Below are 18,306 nucleotides of genomic sequence, written 5' to 3'. Positions count from 1 at the left end.
GTCTCCAGATATGCCCCTTCTAGCCAGGAAGATAGTATATCCAGCAATGATATTTCTGTCTTTCCAAAGCTGAGGACAAGACATCCCTAATGCAGCCAAAAAGCAGCAACATTCAGACATTACTCCATAGCTTAGACTGAACTTGCAGTGTCCTCATGAAATACAAGATGAGTACTGTCAATATACTCTACCTTATATTTTATAATGTTCTCCCCAACTGGCTATACTTTAAAGAAGACAGACAGCAAAGCTGACCCATATATCAGATTCCTCAGTGAGAAGACCAAACAGCCATCACTTGAAGTGTATTCCAGTATTCTGAAAGGGCAGGAACCACCAGACAGCAGCTTCAATTAAAGCAGCAATATCCCTGGCTGCTGAAGCAAGTATGCATGATCAGATATACCACTAGCTGCCAAGCAGTCCAACACAAGCAAAGTAGCTTGGAGATTTTTATCCTACGTTAGCAGGAAACCATATACAGCTTCTCATTAATGATACTGACTCCAAAGAAAGACTAAATGATGTAACAGCATCTGAATCAATATCCCTTGAGGTGGAAGAATTGCTGCATTTCTCCAAAACAGGAGATTTATTAGATGGGCTGCAGCTGGCAAGCACTCCCCAAAAAGCAAGCAAGCACTCCACTCTTGAGGACTGAGTGAAATGTCCATGCATTTTAAAACAGCTGGTGGTTTACCATCATTAAATAATGTGTTAATGATGACTGTACCTTTGCACTTGCCTTAACAGTGATGGAGAGGAGAGAATTACAAATGGTTGTTCTCAGGGTATAAGAATGTGAGAGGTGGCCCCACCAGGAGCTGACCTGAACCCAAACACATAGCAACAGCCTATGGAAAACCCAAGCCCCTAGTCAAAAGAAAAGAGAAAACTTGCTAAAAGCCAACTGACCTTTTCCAAAATGAACATTAACAAAACATTCATAGTACTCTGTAGAAGGTAGCTATAGAAGGTGATACACCACATAATGCTACAGCTGCTTTTGTGTCCCAGCTTCAGTCATGTCCTCTTCTTCACCTCCCCAGATACCTGTGAAGTCCAACAAATGATCAAATTCCAAGATCCTCTTCAGCCATTTCCTCTGCAGGCTGTAATCCAAATGTTCCACAACCCCTTTAAACATCAATGGCTTACCAGAAAGTGAGAGACTATGGGGTATGGTATAGCATTCACAAGTGAAAAATTTCCCTTATTAATGGATCACTTTCCTGGCTAAATGAATAAGTTACATCCCTTTGTCAGTAGAGTCAAGCGTTGAAAGAAATTGCCCAGAGAAGCTGAAAAATATCTGTAGTTGGAGGTTTTCAAGACCTAACAGGACAAAGCTCTTAGTATCCAGGTCTGAACTAAGTGCTGACCCAGGTTTGAGCAGGAGGTTGGAATAGGTGACTCACTGAGGTCCCTTCCAATCTGAATTATTTGGTTCTGTGACTTGCACTGGTATGTTCATTTCTAAAATAAAATAGATCTGTTATGCTATAGGGCCATACTGAAAGACCTTGACAACAGCATTAAGAGCAAGGGACAATATTTGCCATGTCATGACTGAAGTGACATTTCAGGGAAGATCTCAGAATCAATGGCATCCATACCATGGGCTAAAGCCTCCTAGACAGTCCCACAAATGTTCTCAAATAACACGGGGACAAAGATTGCAGGAAATCCACAGGACATTAACTGCCATGTGGAGAATCTAAATTATGCTGAATTCCCCTAAAGACCACACTCTGTCACTAACACCAGCATCCTGGGATTGTGTGAAGATTTGGTCAGAGGATCTCACAATTGTTTAAATGGTTAAACTGTCAGTTTTGGTGTATTCTCCATAACAAAACAAAAAACAAAACCAACAACAACACAAAAAGCCAAACAGTGCTTGCCTTGAAGGCCAGCAAACTCTAATGCCATGAGTCCACTTACCTTCTCCATCCTCTGTGAAACTGCAAAATCACTACTGGGAACAATGGGGACTGCTATGATGTTGTGAAGTAAAAGACAAGTCATATGCAAATCCAAAAGTATGCAGGTAAACTGCAGTGTTATTTATATAATACCATTAGAACTGTTTTTTATTTCAACAAGCTTACAGACTCAATGAGAGAATTTGAAAAGTCAGTTGAAACAACAAAAAAAATTTCATCAATTTCAAGATTCCTTATCAAAAGTTTAGGAAAGAATGCTGAACTTTGCTCAGTTTTTAAACAGACTTTTCTTGAATTTTTTTGGCTTATAGACATAATTCTAATTTCAAAATATTTTACTATAAGCATGAAAAGCAGAAACATTTTTAAACAAATGCATTTTTCATTAAAAATGATATGAAACAAGTGAAAACTCTGAGAAAAAAATATTTCGACAAAGTACATTTTTCCATACCAACTCCTCTCACTTGGTGAGAATTTTTTGTGTCTGGAAGTTATTGCTGATATACACGCTGTAGGAGAGGGAAGAATGAAGCTCTGGTGTGTATAGCACTGTCAGACGTATTGGAATAACCTCAAAGACCTCTGAATGAAAATCCCAGTCAGACTGTCTCTACAGGAAACAGTCCATTCAAGGTCTGGATCCCTTTCAGAGAATTTGCTAGCTATGTATATTAGCATTTATCCATAAGCGTTAAACAAGTCCTACAGGTATGTTACCAGCTCTCTGTTAATAACTGGTACGAGGCTTTTTCCAGGGTCACTGGCTCCTTGTTTGACTTTCATGAGTGCAGACCCAGTCAATCTCTGGGGCATGATAATGCTTCATCTCTTGCAAAAGATACAGATTTATCACTCAGCTGCAAGGGAGTTGCAGCATGCTTGGGTTATGAGGGCTACTTTCTGACATCTAGAATTTAATGTGTGATAAGTTACTGTTTGCATGTATTTTGGTTTTCTTACCTAAGTTAATCTTTGATTTATCACCCGAACGCTGGTTTGTTTTCCAAGTCCATTTGGAAATATGTGGAGTCCAAAAATATTAAAGAATTCCTAAGTCTGGGTTCATTCCCCTAGGAATGTGCACTTCTAAAAGAATGCAAGCAAACAGGAGACTGGAAATCCATCCTGTCCTGCGTGTAGGATTAGTGGCCAGGAACCCCTCAGCTCCAGCTCTCATTCGCAAGTACCTTTGTGGTCTTGGACAAGTCACATCAGTACAAAGGAGTACTTACAGACACTCAGGAGAGTAAGTGGGTAGAGACCCTTCTGACTCCTGATTACCATGGGCAGCAATCTGATTGTTTTCTTGGTCTTTAGGGTGAGCAGGTAGTGTCTTTACACTGATCCATTCTCATCTTCCCTTCAGTCTCCCTAAATACACAAAGTTCAGATTTGGTTTGGTATAATGCTAATGACAGCAAATTTCTTCAATGCATCATTCTCTGTGTCCTCAGCTACAGCCAAGAGCTGTGATTAATCAAAGAAAATCCTTTGCCAATGTCCAAAAGTTCACACTATCTACTTGATCTTGTTTGGGTATCTATGCGGAAGAAAATCTATCATTTTTCATGATTTGAAATGAACTATTTATTGAATTATTAAGATTTCAGTGTCTGACTGGTATCAGTTGTGACCCTGCTGCTATAAACTAAAGAAAATGTTAAGCCATGACCATTTCTCCACTCTTGCCCTGCATTTGTTGCTTAAAAGTAGGAAAACTGCTGCAGTGCATCACACTGCTGAACACCTAACCTGGCAAAGGCCAGCAAGGGATGCTGCATGGCATCACAAGAAATGAAACTTCTGCAATTCCAGGCAGTGTTTGAGGAACATCTTTATCTGCAAGTTTCACAGAACCATAGCATGGTTTGGGTTGGAAAGGACCTTTAAAGGTCATCTAGTCCAATGCCCCTGCTATGGGCAGCGGCGTCTTCAACTAGACCAGGCTGCACAGGGCCCCGTTCAACCTGACCTTGAACGTCCATCTGGTCAGTCATTGTGAACTAGCCATCAACAGACTTGCATGGATTTATTCTAACCCTGTTTTTAACCTACGTATATATTCAGTTGCCATGACATCCTTGTGTCAGCACACTGCACAATTGTGTGAAGAGATGTATTTGATTTAAGTCGTGTTCTGTCTGGATAGCTCATTGAAGGCCTCTTGGTTTTTGATTTTCTTAAAGATTTTTCTTTCGCCACCCACTAAAACCACACAATGGGAAACTTTGTGTCTCTGAGAAAGGAAGGCGAGGACACAGAACAAACACATTTTATTGAACATATCAGAGTTAATTTGCAAGTTTTTGCTTTACAGTTCCTATTATATTAAGAAAATCAACCAAAGGAACAGAATCAAACAGCCTGTACAGAAGCAACCATCCAGGGGCCAGGCAGCATTGGATTGCATTTACCACAATGTGAGCAAAGCACATTTGCTGTGAAGCCTCAGAGAAATTTAGTTGCGTGTGGTCACCTTTGGGCCAAACCTGGCCTCTGTGGCACTCGCTACTGTATCTCATTCATCTTTTGTCTTTGGAAATTCTATTAATCCTTGAAGCACAGAAAGTACAAAAGGCTTTCAGTACAAATTGGTGAGTGTATTTCCTTAAGAAGGTGGTTGTCATCCTGTGGAAGTAAATGAATCACTGGCTACTCTGGCTGCTGCATAACTACTTATTGTTTTATTGAAGTCACATAAAACCTTGCATATTATAAATAACCAGGGTATAATTCAGATTCACCTATGTGTGCATTAATTTACACATTGGTCTTTTTGGAAAAAATGTCAACTGAATAAATATAGCTTAGCTGAGTGCTTGAACCACAGATTACTTTTTTGTTTTTGTTTTTGTTTTTGTGTTAAATTCCACTCACCTTTTTTTGGTATGTGAGTTTTTCCAGTGTAGAATGAAACCATTTGCTAACAAGAGGAAAGAGTGCTAGGACTACAGAAAAAGCATATACCTTTTCCAAAGTCATTAAGAGAAACTTTTGGCACTTTCTATATATGGGATATAAAGCTTTATGAACCTAGTCCTTAATCTCTAGGTTCTCTAACTGATTTATATGTTTACTTATGGGATTGTGTATTTTCTCCTTCTGAAGAGCACAGTCAAGTCTTAAAATTCGTACACAGGAGACTTTTTTTACGTCAACAGAATGGTGTGAATTTCAAGAAAGTACTACAAGCTCCTTAGTACTTCAGTATCCCTGGAGCATTGGTTGTATATGAATTTTTTGAAAAAGCCCCATTTTAGTTTCTTTAACAGAAACTCATGTGTCCTACATCTTGTTATGGACTTTCCCAAAGTCTCTCTGAGGGCCTGATCCCCAACAATCCAGCTGTGAGGTACTAAGTGCCTGCAGTGCCCATGGATATCCGTAAGTCAGCACTGAGAAGTGTTAAATACTTGCAACTCCATCTGAAGTTGATGGAAATAGCAGGATGGTAAAGGGAGACAGGAAGTACCGTGACTGAAAAAAACCTGCAAGCAGAGGGAGGCCCTGAATGAAAGAAAATTTGCTGAGGTCCCCCCACATATCATTCTTCACAAGTCCTACTCCTGTTGAAGGACCAGGGAGCCCTTGTGCTCTGGGAGACTGCGCACCTGAAACACCTCTTGTGCTACCCTCAGGACTGACATTTAAAGCAAGAGAGGTTAAAAAGGCAGAGAGGTGCCTGCCAGGAGTCACCTCAGCAGGCAGGAGCATCACCTGCACTTCATCCCTGCACACTGTGCATCTCCAGCTGTTGAGATCCTTCTGAAGGGCTGCACAGCACTCTGGGGTATGGGCCATTCCTCCCAGCTTCGTGTCATCAGTGAACTTGCTGCTGAGGAACCATCTACCCCTTCATCCAAGTCATTGGTGAATAAGTTAAATACTGGTCTCAGTGGTGAACCTTGGAGGACACCACTAGTGGCAGGCCTCCAACTAGACCCTGTGCCACTGATTATGACCCTCTGGGATCTGCTGTTCAGCTAGTTCTCAATCCACTTCACTGTCCACTCATCCAGTCCACATTTTCCAAGTTTGCTTATAAGGGTATTTTGAGAGACGGTGTTGAAAGCCTTGCTGAATTCAAAGTAGACAATATCCACTGCTCTCCCCTCATCCATCCCGGTAGTTGTTTAATTGTGGAAGGCAATCAGGGTGGTGAAGCATGATTTACCTTTAGTGAATCCATGCTGACTACTCCTGGTCACCTTAATGGTCAGCTTTAAAACAGCATGGGCAAAGTATATTGGGCTTATAGAAAGGCTTCTTATAAAGATGCAGTAAGGATCAGGCAGTAGTTGTGTGCCGGGATGTTCCTGGCTGGTAAGGTGATGGGATACCCCATACTTGCATATGTAATATAGGTGATATATAATGGCACGAACAGCCTATATATAGCTTACTTGCTGTTCCTATTCTATGAAAATGAAAAAAGCACAGCCATCCATGCATTGTGCTCTTCCACACGTATGCCATAGGCAGTTCTGCAGTAGTGTTAAATTGGAGATGTAAATATATGGAGAATGGATGCAAATACTCAATATAAAAGGAGCCATACATTCCAAAATTTACATAGAATCTGAACTGTAATGAAATTCTCACAGGGTGCAACTGGGGTAGCTGCTGGAGAGATTCCTTGTTTTTGTTAGAAGGTGGAAACATGTAGAGGGTAGGGTATGATTGGAAGGAGGGCTATAGTTTTTATTGATAATATAAATGCTATTGTTTCCCTTCCCTTAGAACAGAAAGAATGCCTCATCTGCAGGAATAATGCACTCCTTTTGCAGAGCTAAATGACTCAGGCTTCTTCCTCATGGTTCATTCCTGTGCAAATACAATTAATGACTCAGACTCAGACTAGTTCGTTCCCTTACAAATACAATTATTGCCTTGTAAAACCGAGCATCTCCTCCCACTATCCCTTTAGTGACAGAACAAGAATCACTATAAGTACAGAAAACTCATCTTAGTCCAGCTGAGTTCAGTTGGAGAACAACTGGCTTAGATCTGTTCCTACTAAGGGAGGAATGCCTTTATTTGTATTACACATGATGATTAGTTCCAATTATCTCTGCAAAGCTTTAAATAAACAGGGACTTTTGTTTCTGATTAAAGAAATAATGAGTTCTGAATTCTTTCTTTCATGCAAATAGAATGTAGGGAATTTAGGGAAATTCTTGATATGAACCAAACCCCAAGAAGGCATGTATGCAGTTTCTCCAAGATCTACTTAGTCTTTCTCAAAAGATTAAACCAACACATTTGTTGGCATCAGTGGAGCAAGGCCAGTTTCCACCAAATGAGCTTCTGGCTCTGTTTTTCCTGCCTTCCTGTAGGAGTTCAGTTTGCAAATGGGCTGTTGCCTTGGCTGTGCTTCTCAAAAAGGATGCAGCAATGCACCCACATGCATTTTGCTTCCACCCTGTGAAGTATTTTGCCTTCACGAGGAAAAGCCTCTGTGCAGAAGCTTCATTGTTCTGTTATACTGAAGAGTTATTTTCACACCTTTCATATTTTTTACCATCAAATGGTTTTCCCTGCAGTAAACATGAGATATGCATACACAGGCATTCAAAGCCAAGCTTCAGCTCCATAAAGAATCAACAGCAGCCTTTTATGGACTTCCAAGCTCTTTGTATGAGCAGAAGCAGTTAGAGATTTTCTCTACTGCTAACAGCTTACAACTGAAAGGAGATTTTTTGGGGAAGTTTTGAAAGATGCTGGCACAGCAAAGGAGTGACAAGCAGCACTATGCTTGCAGTCTGGATGGATTTAATGGTAAGACTCAAGTTGTGGTGTTGACTGTCAGAGACACTAAACAACTTAACAGCATAAGGACCCAAAGAAATATGATAGGTATTTCCCCAAAGATTAGCTGCCCATGTGTCTATTGTAAGGGGCAGAAGGAAACTTCAGGCTCTCCAACAAGACCTGAAATAGTTTACTAGAAGCAAGCAAACCTTAGAAACCTTGACCTGCCTGAGACACCAAGAATTTCCATGTGCAAGAGAATAATGCATTAGGGGAATTCACCAATATTACTTCAAATTTCCTCAGAAATTCTTCAGGAAAAGGGAGTCTCAGCAGATAACTAAAAAGAGATAGTAAATTTCACATGAAATACCCACTGGGAAAAAGGTGGAAGGAAGCTAACATGTTAGCACATGGCCAAGAGCTAGGAGAGAGAGATAAAACCCAGCCCCTCAGTTTGTGCTGACGTGGTCCAGGTCAACATACCATTCTCTAGATGAAATTATCTTTGCTGTATTCTGGAGTTTCCTCAGAACTGTAGAGGATCTGAGAAAGGAGAAACATTTCAGAGTCTTATTTCCTGAGCTATATCTTACAGCTACTCTATAGGAGGTTGCAACTTGCCCAGCAGAGCCCATGAATTAAATACACAAGCACTTCCCTGTGGATAGGTCTGGTTCAACGTGCCATCATTGCAGCATGAGGCATGAGGCATATGAGGTATGGATAAGAACAGCCAAACTCTAAGTCTTAGTCTCAAGGATGTTCAGACGTCTCACTGGAAATCAGAGGAACTCATCTCCTAAGTCACTTTGAAAAACTGGAGTTCACCTTTTTCCTCATGTGGACACTTACCAAATGTTTATTCACAACTTTTCCCAAATCACATTTGGTATAAATAATTTGCACTCCCACTAGTGCTATAGTTCTTGACAAAGATTACAGACCTCACCATCATCTTTACCCTATGTTGATGAAAGCCAACAGCATCCATTAGTTCTGCCTGTTATATATGATGGAATGAATGAGTGCATTTTTACAGCATCATAAATGTGCCTGTGTGGCTACATACCAAAAACTTACATACTGCTCACACGAGCTGGAGCCTAGAAATCTAAGCTCATCTAATAGGTGTTCTAGGTAGAGGCACATGTCCTTTCTTCTCATTTTTCCAGGGAGCACAATGGTTTGGCATTCATATTGTGGACACTGAAAGGCAAGTGAAAAGCCACAGTTTAGCATTAGTTTTCTTTTACCTTCCCAGGAGTAGATATTTGCTGCAGAGTTGTCACCACTGTTCTGAGTAGTGACAGGGGAGGACAGCATCACATGCCCCTTCCCTTTGCCCACTAATCTGTAGACAGAGTTTGGCAGCCCTTCTGCCCACAGGTTTGAAGAAAACCTTTGAAGAAAAGTTGTTGTACACTGGCTGACTGAGGAATGTCTCAGTGCAGGAGCCAGGACATCGTTTTCCCCATGCCTCCCTCCTTCATTGAGAAGAAAGCATGAGACTGCAGTAGGGGGGAGAGGCTGAAGTGAGGACAGGAAGATGGGGAGGGGGAGAGAAGAAGGGAGGTGGCCTGGCAGAAGGAGAAGGGTGAAGACCAGATAGAAAACAGAGAAAGGAAGGATTTCCATGTCTCCCTCTAACACACCAGAACAGTTCATGAGAAAGGCATTCTCTTTGTTAACTTAAACATTTGCAGAGCCCTGAGATCAGAGAAACACTTTAGGTGCCATCACACATGCAGACAGCCATGACATTAAAGGCAGGAATAAACACAGCAATATTACTCCAGTATTATTTTAGCCATGGACGAACAGAGCAGGCATTGTACTGAGGGCTGGAGGGTTATAGGTGGGATCAAGAGATGGCTCATGTGACCATCTTGACCTTAAGAGTGGTTTCACACCCTGCAAGAGCTTGAGTGCATCTGTGGGAAAGCAGCTCTTGCAGACCTCACTGCTATACCTCTACCAGATGTGAGGGCCCGTGGGCAGCATCTGGCACTGCACAACTCCAAAACCGAGCACACACCAATGTTATATGAAAATCCACATCACACACTGCACACAGTAAGTGAAAGCAGAGTGCTGCGGGGAACATGCCACATCAAAAACTAGGCTGCTGAAAGTGTAATCTTCCTTCAGGAAGTTTATTGTTTGGAGGGCTTTGTGCTATTCCCGCAAAAAAATATTTGCTGCTGGTGGAGCCATGGGCCTGCCCCAGCTGCTCCTGGGTGCAGTGTGCAGGGTCAAGGTGCCAGAGCACCCCACAAGTGGGCAAGGGCAAGGCTTTGCTTCTCCTGCCCCAGTGATCATGAGCAACCACACACCTGCACATGCAGACACCTCACTGACACTGTGCCACCACTCTCACCACCCTGGTAGTCCTTTTCTTGCTTTGGTTTCTCCTTAAGACCTAGATGGGTACATCTCCCATGTGGAGATGGTGGGCCACCCCTGCAAAGTGGTACATGAGCTTGTGCTTTGTGCCCGTGGGTGGGCACAGAAGAGAGGTGCAACTGGGGGGCTGATGGGACAAGCCCTCTGCTCTCTGTCCCACCAAACAAAAGGTGCTTGTCCAAGGAAAAGGAAAGTCAGCCCTTCCACCCAGCTGGGGACCAGCTCCAGGTGGCTCAGAAATGCAAACAACATATACCCTTGCTTCTGTCTTTCTCATTTCTGTTTTTACTAACCTCAGACAGACAGACAGACAGACACACACACACACAAATGCTATTTTTAACTTCCAAAATAAGTTAGTAGGGATTTTTTCCTATTGGCTAGAAGCTGTGGTGAAATGACTTCATATATTGACTAGAGCTTGGCTCCAAGCATGTTGAAATATTTGTGTGAGGATTGTGTATTGGGACCCGACAGAGTGCCATACAGGTTGATACAAGTGATACACTGGTTGCCACGATTCTGAAAATGTTGGGATCTGTCGACTGGCCCAAGCATGCCTCAATGTACAAAGCACCTCTTATACCCAGCCCCGAGCAGCCCAGCCTCACACTAGTGAAGGCTGTGAGTTTATTTAGCTCATTACAATCTGCAGATTCACGGTCGTTTTCCAGCAGACATGAAATCCCCTTTAGAAATGGCACATGCATAGATGGCTGTGCAGAGCATATGAACTTGCTTTGCTTCATCACTTTTAACATACTTCTTAGAAACCCTTGGCTCCCAGACTTAAAAACCACAGATTTCAGTTGCATGCAGCTTTTCAGTTTTAAAATGGCTCCTATTTGCCTCACTGGCCATGCTCATCCTAAGGAAATATGATTTATACTTAGACAGAAAAGAGTTTCTTTGTTTGTCCTCCAATTTCATTTGACAGGGACATGCCCGCTGCACCACAGGGCCTATTGGGGGTGTTATATTAGCCCCAGGTGGTTGGTGCTGATAGAGACAGCTTTGGGAGTGAGAGGTGTCCAGCAGGCACAGCCAAGAACATCTAATCTGTGGGGCTTGAGGCTGCCCTGTGTGGCTGGACCATTTGTCCCCAGCAACCATGAGATGACATGGGCCACCCTATGACAGCCTGGTTCTTTGAAGGCTGTGACATGTACAAGGCAGGGGAAGGTCCGGAAGCAGTTTTGGGAAGGTGGCTGCCTCCAGAGCCACTCCCTTTGTGTGTTGATGGAGAGGATTGTTTTTGGACAGATAGACCTTGACATCAGGTCTGTGTCCACCCCCTTGGCAAAACCACCCAGGCTGCTGGCCTCAGGGCAGTCCGTGGGTCTGTGCTTGCGATGGCATGGAGGCTGCTGGCCTCTGGACTGGTCTTGTACTGCCAGGAGTGTGGGTCCAAGGCTGGGAATAACCATGAATAATCCTTTTGTCCCCTTTTCCCCCTTTTCCCCCTCCCCTTCCTCACACCAGCACATATATATCCTCAGGTGGCCCAGGACAAGGGTATAAATTTGCTTCTCCTTAGTCAAAACTTCCACTAATTTGATCATGGGTTTGCCAAGGAAGGAGTAAATATGGAGCAGAGGCTTTAGGGATTTGAGCTACAAAAGCGAGAGCTGGAGAAACTGAGACTGAAGCAAATTTTTAAAGCAAGCAGTCAGATCCCGGCATCCTAGTTCTCTTCTAAATGCAATTCTGGCCAAGCCTCTACCTGGCCTCAACACTCACCCCTTCACAGAGCACAGATTATCAATTGCCAGTGGGGCACTACAGGGCTGGGATGCTCACAATATCCTGAGTTTCCTGAGGGTCAAGTCAGCTCTAGGTCAGGCCAAGCCGCAGGAATTGAGAGCCATCTTTCTACTTCTGACCCTGTACATAGGTGCTGTGCACAGATCTTGGTACAAAACCTCTGCAACACTTATCAAGCATACTCACATTAAGGCAAGCAGGAAATATCACACTTTTGAATGCAAAATAAGTCACTCCATACAATTCCCCCATTTGTGCAGGTGTATTTAGTCTTAGTGCCAGCACACACATATTTCCAGGTACTACCTATATTCCTATCTTGTGAAAATTCAGACACTTCTTGTCTGCTGCCTGAAAACTTAAGATTTGTCTTTTCCTTGTAAGCTTTAATGTCCAGCCTAGGAGCAGTTTAAATACCCAAAGTACTGGTGTTAAAACCAGCTGAATTATCCCCCATGCAGTCTTAAAAACGAGTTTCCTGTTCCCTTAGGTGTGGGGAAGCCCTTTCCTTGCAACTGGCACCTTATTTCTTTCATTTTCCCATTAGCCAGAATGTAATAAGGCACCACAGACATCAAGCATGATTTCAATCACCACTTCTGCTTGATATGCATATCTGTGTAAGGCATAGGATTTTTTTTCCTTGCTCTCTTTTCTGTTTCAGTTTATCTCCTTCACTCACAAGTTTGCTGATGAATGCAATGGCTTCAGACTGGAGAGAGATGAAGCTAATTTTCTTATTCTGTTTGAATAAATGGCTGTTGACTCTTACAGAAGTAGGTTAGCCTTCTGATGTGGTTGTAGTCTCCTTAAGTCCCAGCCTCAGAGCTCCTAATGCCTGTTGCATAAAAAGTCCACCTTTCATACATGGCTGTATGCCCTTGTTTAATTTTTTTTCTACATATCTGTCTCTAAAAATGCTGACCCTGGTAAGGTCCATTTTAAATGTGTTTTTCTGAACACTCTAGTTCTCCAAGCAGTAGGTTTTACTGCTTGTCCTACCATGAAAGAGTAAGGGAAGTCTCCACACCATGGGAAAAGTATAAATCTCTTCTTGGAGGAAGCAGGGTTCCTGTGCCCATAAGTGGACCTTGCCACATGCCTGCTGGCCAAGGGAGCGACTTGACAATGAGATCCCAATTTGATGCTACCCTCCTCTGGAGCTCATCTCCCATGTCCTCACTCCTCCCGCTGACCTTGGGATTCTTAGGATAGCACTCAAGGAGTGCTGCTGAAATCTTCCCAGTATCCCCAAGGATGAATGGTTAGTAGGGAAGTTAAAAGTGTAGAGGTCTAACAAAATTTGCAGCCGGTCATGGTGTCTTTCCACCTCAGTAAGTTATGCACTGTGGTTATTTACAATAAACCTGTTTGTTGGCAGCCAAAACATTTTTGGTTTCTGTCATGGTTAGTGTCTATCAAAGCCCAGGAATTAATCAAATCTATTGCTCCATTTCATAAATTTCCACGAGGTGAGGTGGCCAATTTATCTCTCTGTCTGGACACAGTTTCTAGAAAGTAAAGTGTTGAGTTCTAAGGATGGAGGTTCACAGTCCCCCTAAACCAGCAGAAGGTGATGACTTGTCCTTGGTCAAGGAGGACTGGGTTAGAGAATACCTAGGCAAACTTGACATCCACAGGCCCCGATGGGATGTATCTACAAGTGCTGAGAGAGCTGGTGAACACCATAATGAGGCCACTCACCACATCTTTCAAAGATCATGACTATCAGGAGAGGTGCCTGAAGACTGAAAGAAAGCAAATGTCACCCTGATCTTCAAACAGTGCAAGAAGGAGGACCTAGGGAACTACTGGCCAGTCACCCTCACCTCAGTCCCTGAGGCTTGACCTACCTGAAGGTCTTCGATGATGAAACAACTACCTGGATGGATGAGAGGACAGCAGTGGATATTGTCTACCTCAAATTCAACAAGGCTTTCAACACTGTCTCTCACAACATCCTTATAAGCAAACTTGGAAAATGTGGACTGGATGAGTGGACAGTGAGGTGGATTGAGAACTGGCTGAACAGCAGATCCCAGAGGGTCATAGTCAGCGGCACAGGGTCTAGTTGAAGGCCTGTCACCAGTGGAGTCCTCCAAGGTTCACTACTGGGCCCAGTATTGTTTAACATATTCACCAGTGACTTGGATGAAGGGGTAGATGGTTCCTCAGCAGCAAGTTCACTGATGACACAAAGCTGGGAGGAGTGACTGATATTCCAGAATGCTGTGCAGCCCTTCAAAAGGACCTCAGTAGATTGGAGACATGAGCAGAGAAAAACCATCTGAAATTCAGCAAAGGTAAAAGCATGGTGTTGGGGAAGAATAACCCCATGCATCAGGACAGGCTGGGGGATGACCTGCTGGAAACCAGCTCTGTGGAGAAGGACCTGGAGGTCCTGGTGGACAACAAGCTGTCCATGAACCAGCAGTGTGCTCTTGTGGCCAAGAAAGACAATGGTATCCTGGGCTGCATTAGGAAGAGCATTGCCAGAAAGTCAAGGGATATGATCTTATCCCTCTACTCAGTCCTAGTGAGGCTGCACCTGGATTGTTGTGTCCAGTTCTGGGCTCCTCAGTACAAGGGAGACATGGAGCTCCTGGGGCAGGTCCAGCTGAGGACTGCAAAGATGATTAGGGGACTGTAGCATCTCTCTTACAAGGGTGAGGGAGCTGGGCCTGTTCAGCCTCAAAAGGAGACAACTGAGAAAGGACCTTATCAATATTTGTAAGTATCTGAAGGAAGGATGTCAAGAGAACGAATCCAGATTCTTCTTGGTGGTGCCAGGCAATTGGACAAGAGGCAATGGGCAGAAATTGATGCATAGGAAGTTCTACTTGAAGATGAGGAAGAACTTCTTTACTGTGTGGATGACCACACACTGGAACCGGTTGCCCAGAGAGGTTGTGCAGTCTCCCTCACTGGAGATACTCAAGAACCATTTGGACACAATTCTGTGCAATGTGCTCTAGGATGACCCTGCTTGAGCAGGGAGATTGGACCAGATGACCTACTACGGTCCCTTCCAACCTGACCCGTTTTGTGATTCTGTGATGCTGCCAGTCAGCAGGGGAGTTTCACCCTGGGACCCTGCTCCCAGCACCACCCCTCTGCCAGTACTTGCCATTGCCAGCCGGGCAGCTCAGCAGCTTAGGCTGGCACAGAATGACTGTGAAACCACATGCTAGGGTTTAAGTGGTGCTCTGACGGTCACTCTGTAGGCAGTTCTGACAGATAGTCAGGGTTTCTTGTATGAGAAGGAGATGATTTGTTTATGGCCAAATATTGGATGTGAACCAGCTATTGGGGTTTTGCATTCACATTCAATAAGGCATTTTCGGGGGAGGTATCAGTGTTTCTCGGTGTAAATTCATATACTTTGTACACAGCAAGAGCAATCTAAGGGTCTAATACAATTGCCTCTGTAGAAAAACCTGGCTCTGTTTGGAGAAGCACAGATGATACCCTGAAGTATAAAATGAAGCTTCTTCTTTCTTTATTTCTTGTCAGTCATGATATGGATATTAAGAAAACAGGATGTGAAAATATCCTGGCTCTGAATCATCATAGGAGATTGCTGCCTTTCAGCTATGTCAGCTTTTGAAGCATGGAGTGACAGTCACCTATGTTCACCTGCACGGTACCTGTATTGCTGAGGTGATTGAGCGTCCAGGTTGTGTAGCCTGTGACTGGACCTGTGGGGAGACCTCTGCAAGGGCAGGTCGCTGCGACCAGAATATAGTGTCCCACGTTTTGTGAAAAAGGTTACAGGGACACATCCTCTCCTTTGGTTACGCATGTCAGAGGCATCCACTGAGAATGACAGGAGAGACATGAAGGGCAGAATTTCAGCAGAATCTAGGTTAAGGTGAGAGCTTTGGGAAAGATGCTTTGAGATTTAAATGCCTAGCAGAGTTGGGGCAAAAAATTCATATTCAAGTGCTTTTGTGGATCCAACATGTAGAGCTTTGAAGGTGTAAGTGTAGCACACTTGACAGCTATACTTGGCAATTAGTTTTGGTTTTGACAACCAGTTGCATACAATAAAAAGGTCTATCATATTCTATGGATGATAGAGATTTTATGTATTATTTATGTATCTTTGGGATAAGGTTTTAGCAAATGGAATCAAAAACCATGAGCATGAGGAAAACCAATGGCTATCTACTATGTCCTTTTCACAATACCATTCTGTCAAGTATAAATTGGTCGGACATTTCAATTTACTGACTGTCATTTCTCAGCTGTAAACATTCTAAATGGCTTCAAACACTCAAACCTTGCCATGGCATCTACAATAATAAAAAGTTCAAGTATTTTGCAAGTTGGGCAGCATTTGGGTTGTTCAACAGCTAAAAGATGCATAGCAGAAATTAAAACTTGGTGAAATAGCCTTTGAAGGACAACATACTCATTCTTTTATTATTTATTGTTAACTCAGAGCTCCAGATTCATTTAATTTGCTTCCAGCATATGAATCAATAGTTTGACTTTGCTAGATGAACGGTTCTGTTCCTCTGAATCCTAAAAGCATATTGTTTACACAACATAATCAGTAAATGAAAATGATCTTGTTCACAGAGGATCCAGTTCCCACAAAATATCCACACCCTTCCTTGTTCATGAATTATGGATGTCTGGGGTCTTTACTGTAGTAGAAACTTGGCTGGGCTATGTAAAACCATTTTCTGGAGAATGTGTTTTATTTTGAATGAAGCAAGCAGGCAAGAGGCCAGTAGGATTAAAATGGATTCTTTATTTAAAACAACTCACAAAATACAGCAGCTCCTACCATTTTGTTAGTGTTCCTTATTTCTGTTCAGATCCCTTTTCCAGGCTTAAACTGGTGCTCTCAACTACACTTTGCATCTCTCTGGGCGCACCAGAGGGTAACTGCTGCCCAAGGCCAGTCGCCACTGGAGAGCCAGTGGACACGAGAACAAAGAGACTGTTATTGGAGCCCCAGCTCCTGAGTCACTAGATCCATTATCCCAACCCTAGCATGAGGAAGGGGCATCCATCTTTCTGCTCCCTCAGCTTATGGGAAATAATTCTTCCAGGTATAATTCAGAAATACTGTGAAGCTTTAATTCTCTGAAATCATAACAAAGAGCTCTCAGATTCCCTGATGAAAAAGGGAATGTTCTGTATCTATCTAATATTATGTTACATCCAAAACTCCTTGAATTTATTTGGACAGTATTAACAGAATTTCACTGAATACAGGCAGAATACTGAATGGACCACATCCACAAAAGCTGGGATAATGTGAGCTACTCTGGCAGTGCCAAGAACTGTCCTGCTTGACCAAACAAAGTGCAGTCACCTTCTCTGCTCCCAGCAAAATCTACCTACATGGTGTCCTTTAAGTCACTGCAAGATTTTTCTCCTGGTTGACTTTGATACAAAATAGAGAAAACAGCGAAACCTGAAACAAGACATATGAACCTCCTTTGCTGAAGAAGAGGTAACCTGGCAGCAACAAACAAACAAACAAACAAAAACCATCCACTGTAGTGAAAGATATTTGAGCATTGTACTAAATACTTCTTGGTGCTATGAAATTAAAAGCTGCCAAATCATTTAGCAATTACCTCTGAAAGGAGAAATGAAGTCTGTGTCTCAGACTCCCACCCCAGTTACTGTTTAAATGTCAGTTGTCTGCCTGCTGTCAGACCTGGAGAGCACTGGATCCTGCCCTATGCATGTGTCAGCAGACCTGAAGTGTTGCTGAACTGAACCAACAGCCACCCCTAAATGCCCATGTAGGTACCTGCTCTTACCTGCTGCCCCCATGTCCTCACTGTACCAGACCCCTTCCAAGGCTACTGTCCTGAAAGAATAGATCATCCTCTTGCTATTGGCCCTCCAGAGAGCCAAGAAATGGCCTCTCCCAGACCGAAACACCTTTTTTTCCTCATGACACCCTCATCACAAAAGTGTCCCTTCCACCTCTTTAATCACTACTCCTTTTTTCTTATTTTGTCTTGTCGTGTTCTCTGCTTTTTAGTTTGCTCAGCTAAAGGACTTTGAGTTTCACATGTTATGCACTAACTCTCGCAGAGCACCAAGAGCGATGGGAACCACGTTTGCTGCCCCTTACCATGCCGGCCCCCACCCCAAAACTGCCTCTTCCCTGTGCCATATCTCACATCTGGGGCTGGGATGGGCAGAGGTGAGCCCTTCTAGGCTGAGACAAATTATACTGAAAATGACGGGATGAAAAGCATAAAAAAAAGTGCAAGAGCCTTGCTAGCTGTAATTGGCAGCTGTGTAGTTAGGAGGACTTACAGAGCTCCAGAAAGAAAGCATTTCTCTGTGCGCTTTTTAAGATTTGTTTTGAAAAGATGCCAGGCAGAGCTCTGCAGAGCTAAGTGCAAGAAGCAAGCATGATGGTGACATCTTTAAAACTGGCCAGCTACCAGTGGGCTTT

The sequence above is a fragment of the Chiroxiphia lanceolata genome, chromosome 5 (assembly GCF_009829145.1).
Source record: "Chiroxiphia lanceolata isolate bChiLan1 chromosome 5, bChiLan1.pri, whole genome shotgun sequence".
NCBI classification, from domain to species: Eukaryota; Metazoa; Chordata; class Aves; order Passeriformes; family Pipridae; genus Chiroxiphia; species Chiroxiphia lanceolata.
The sequence above is the reverse complement of the archived record's forward strand: the minus strand, read 5'-3'. Positions refer to the sequence as shown.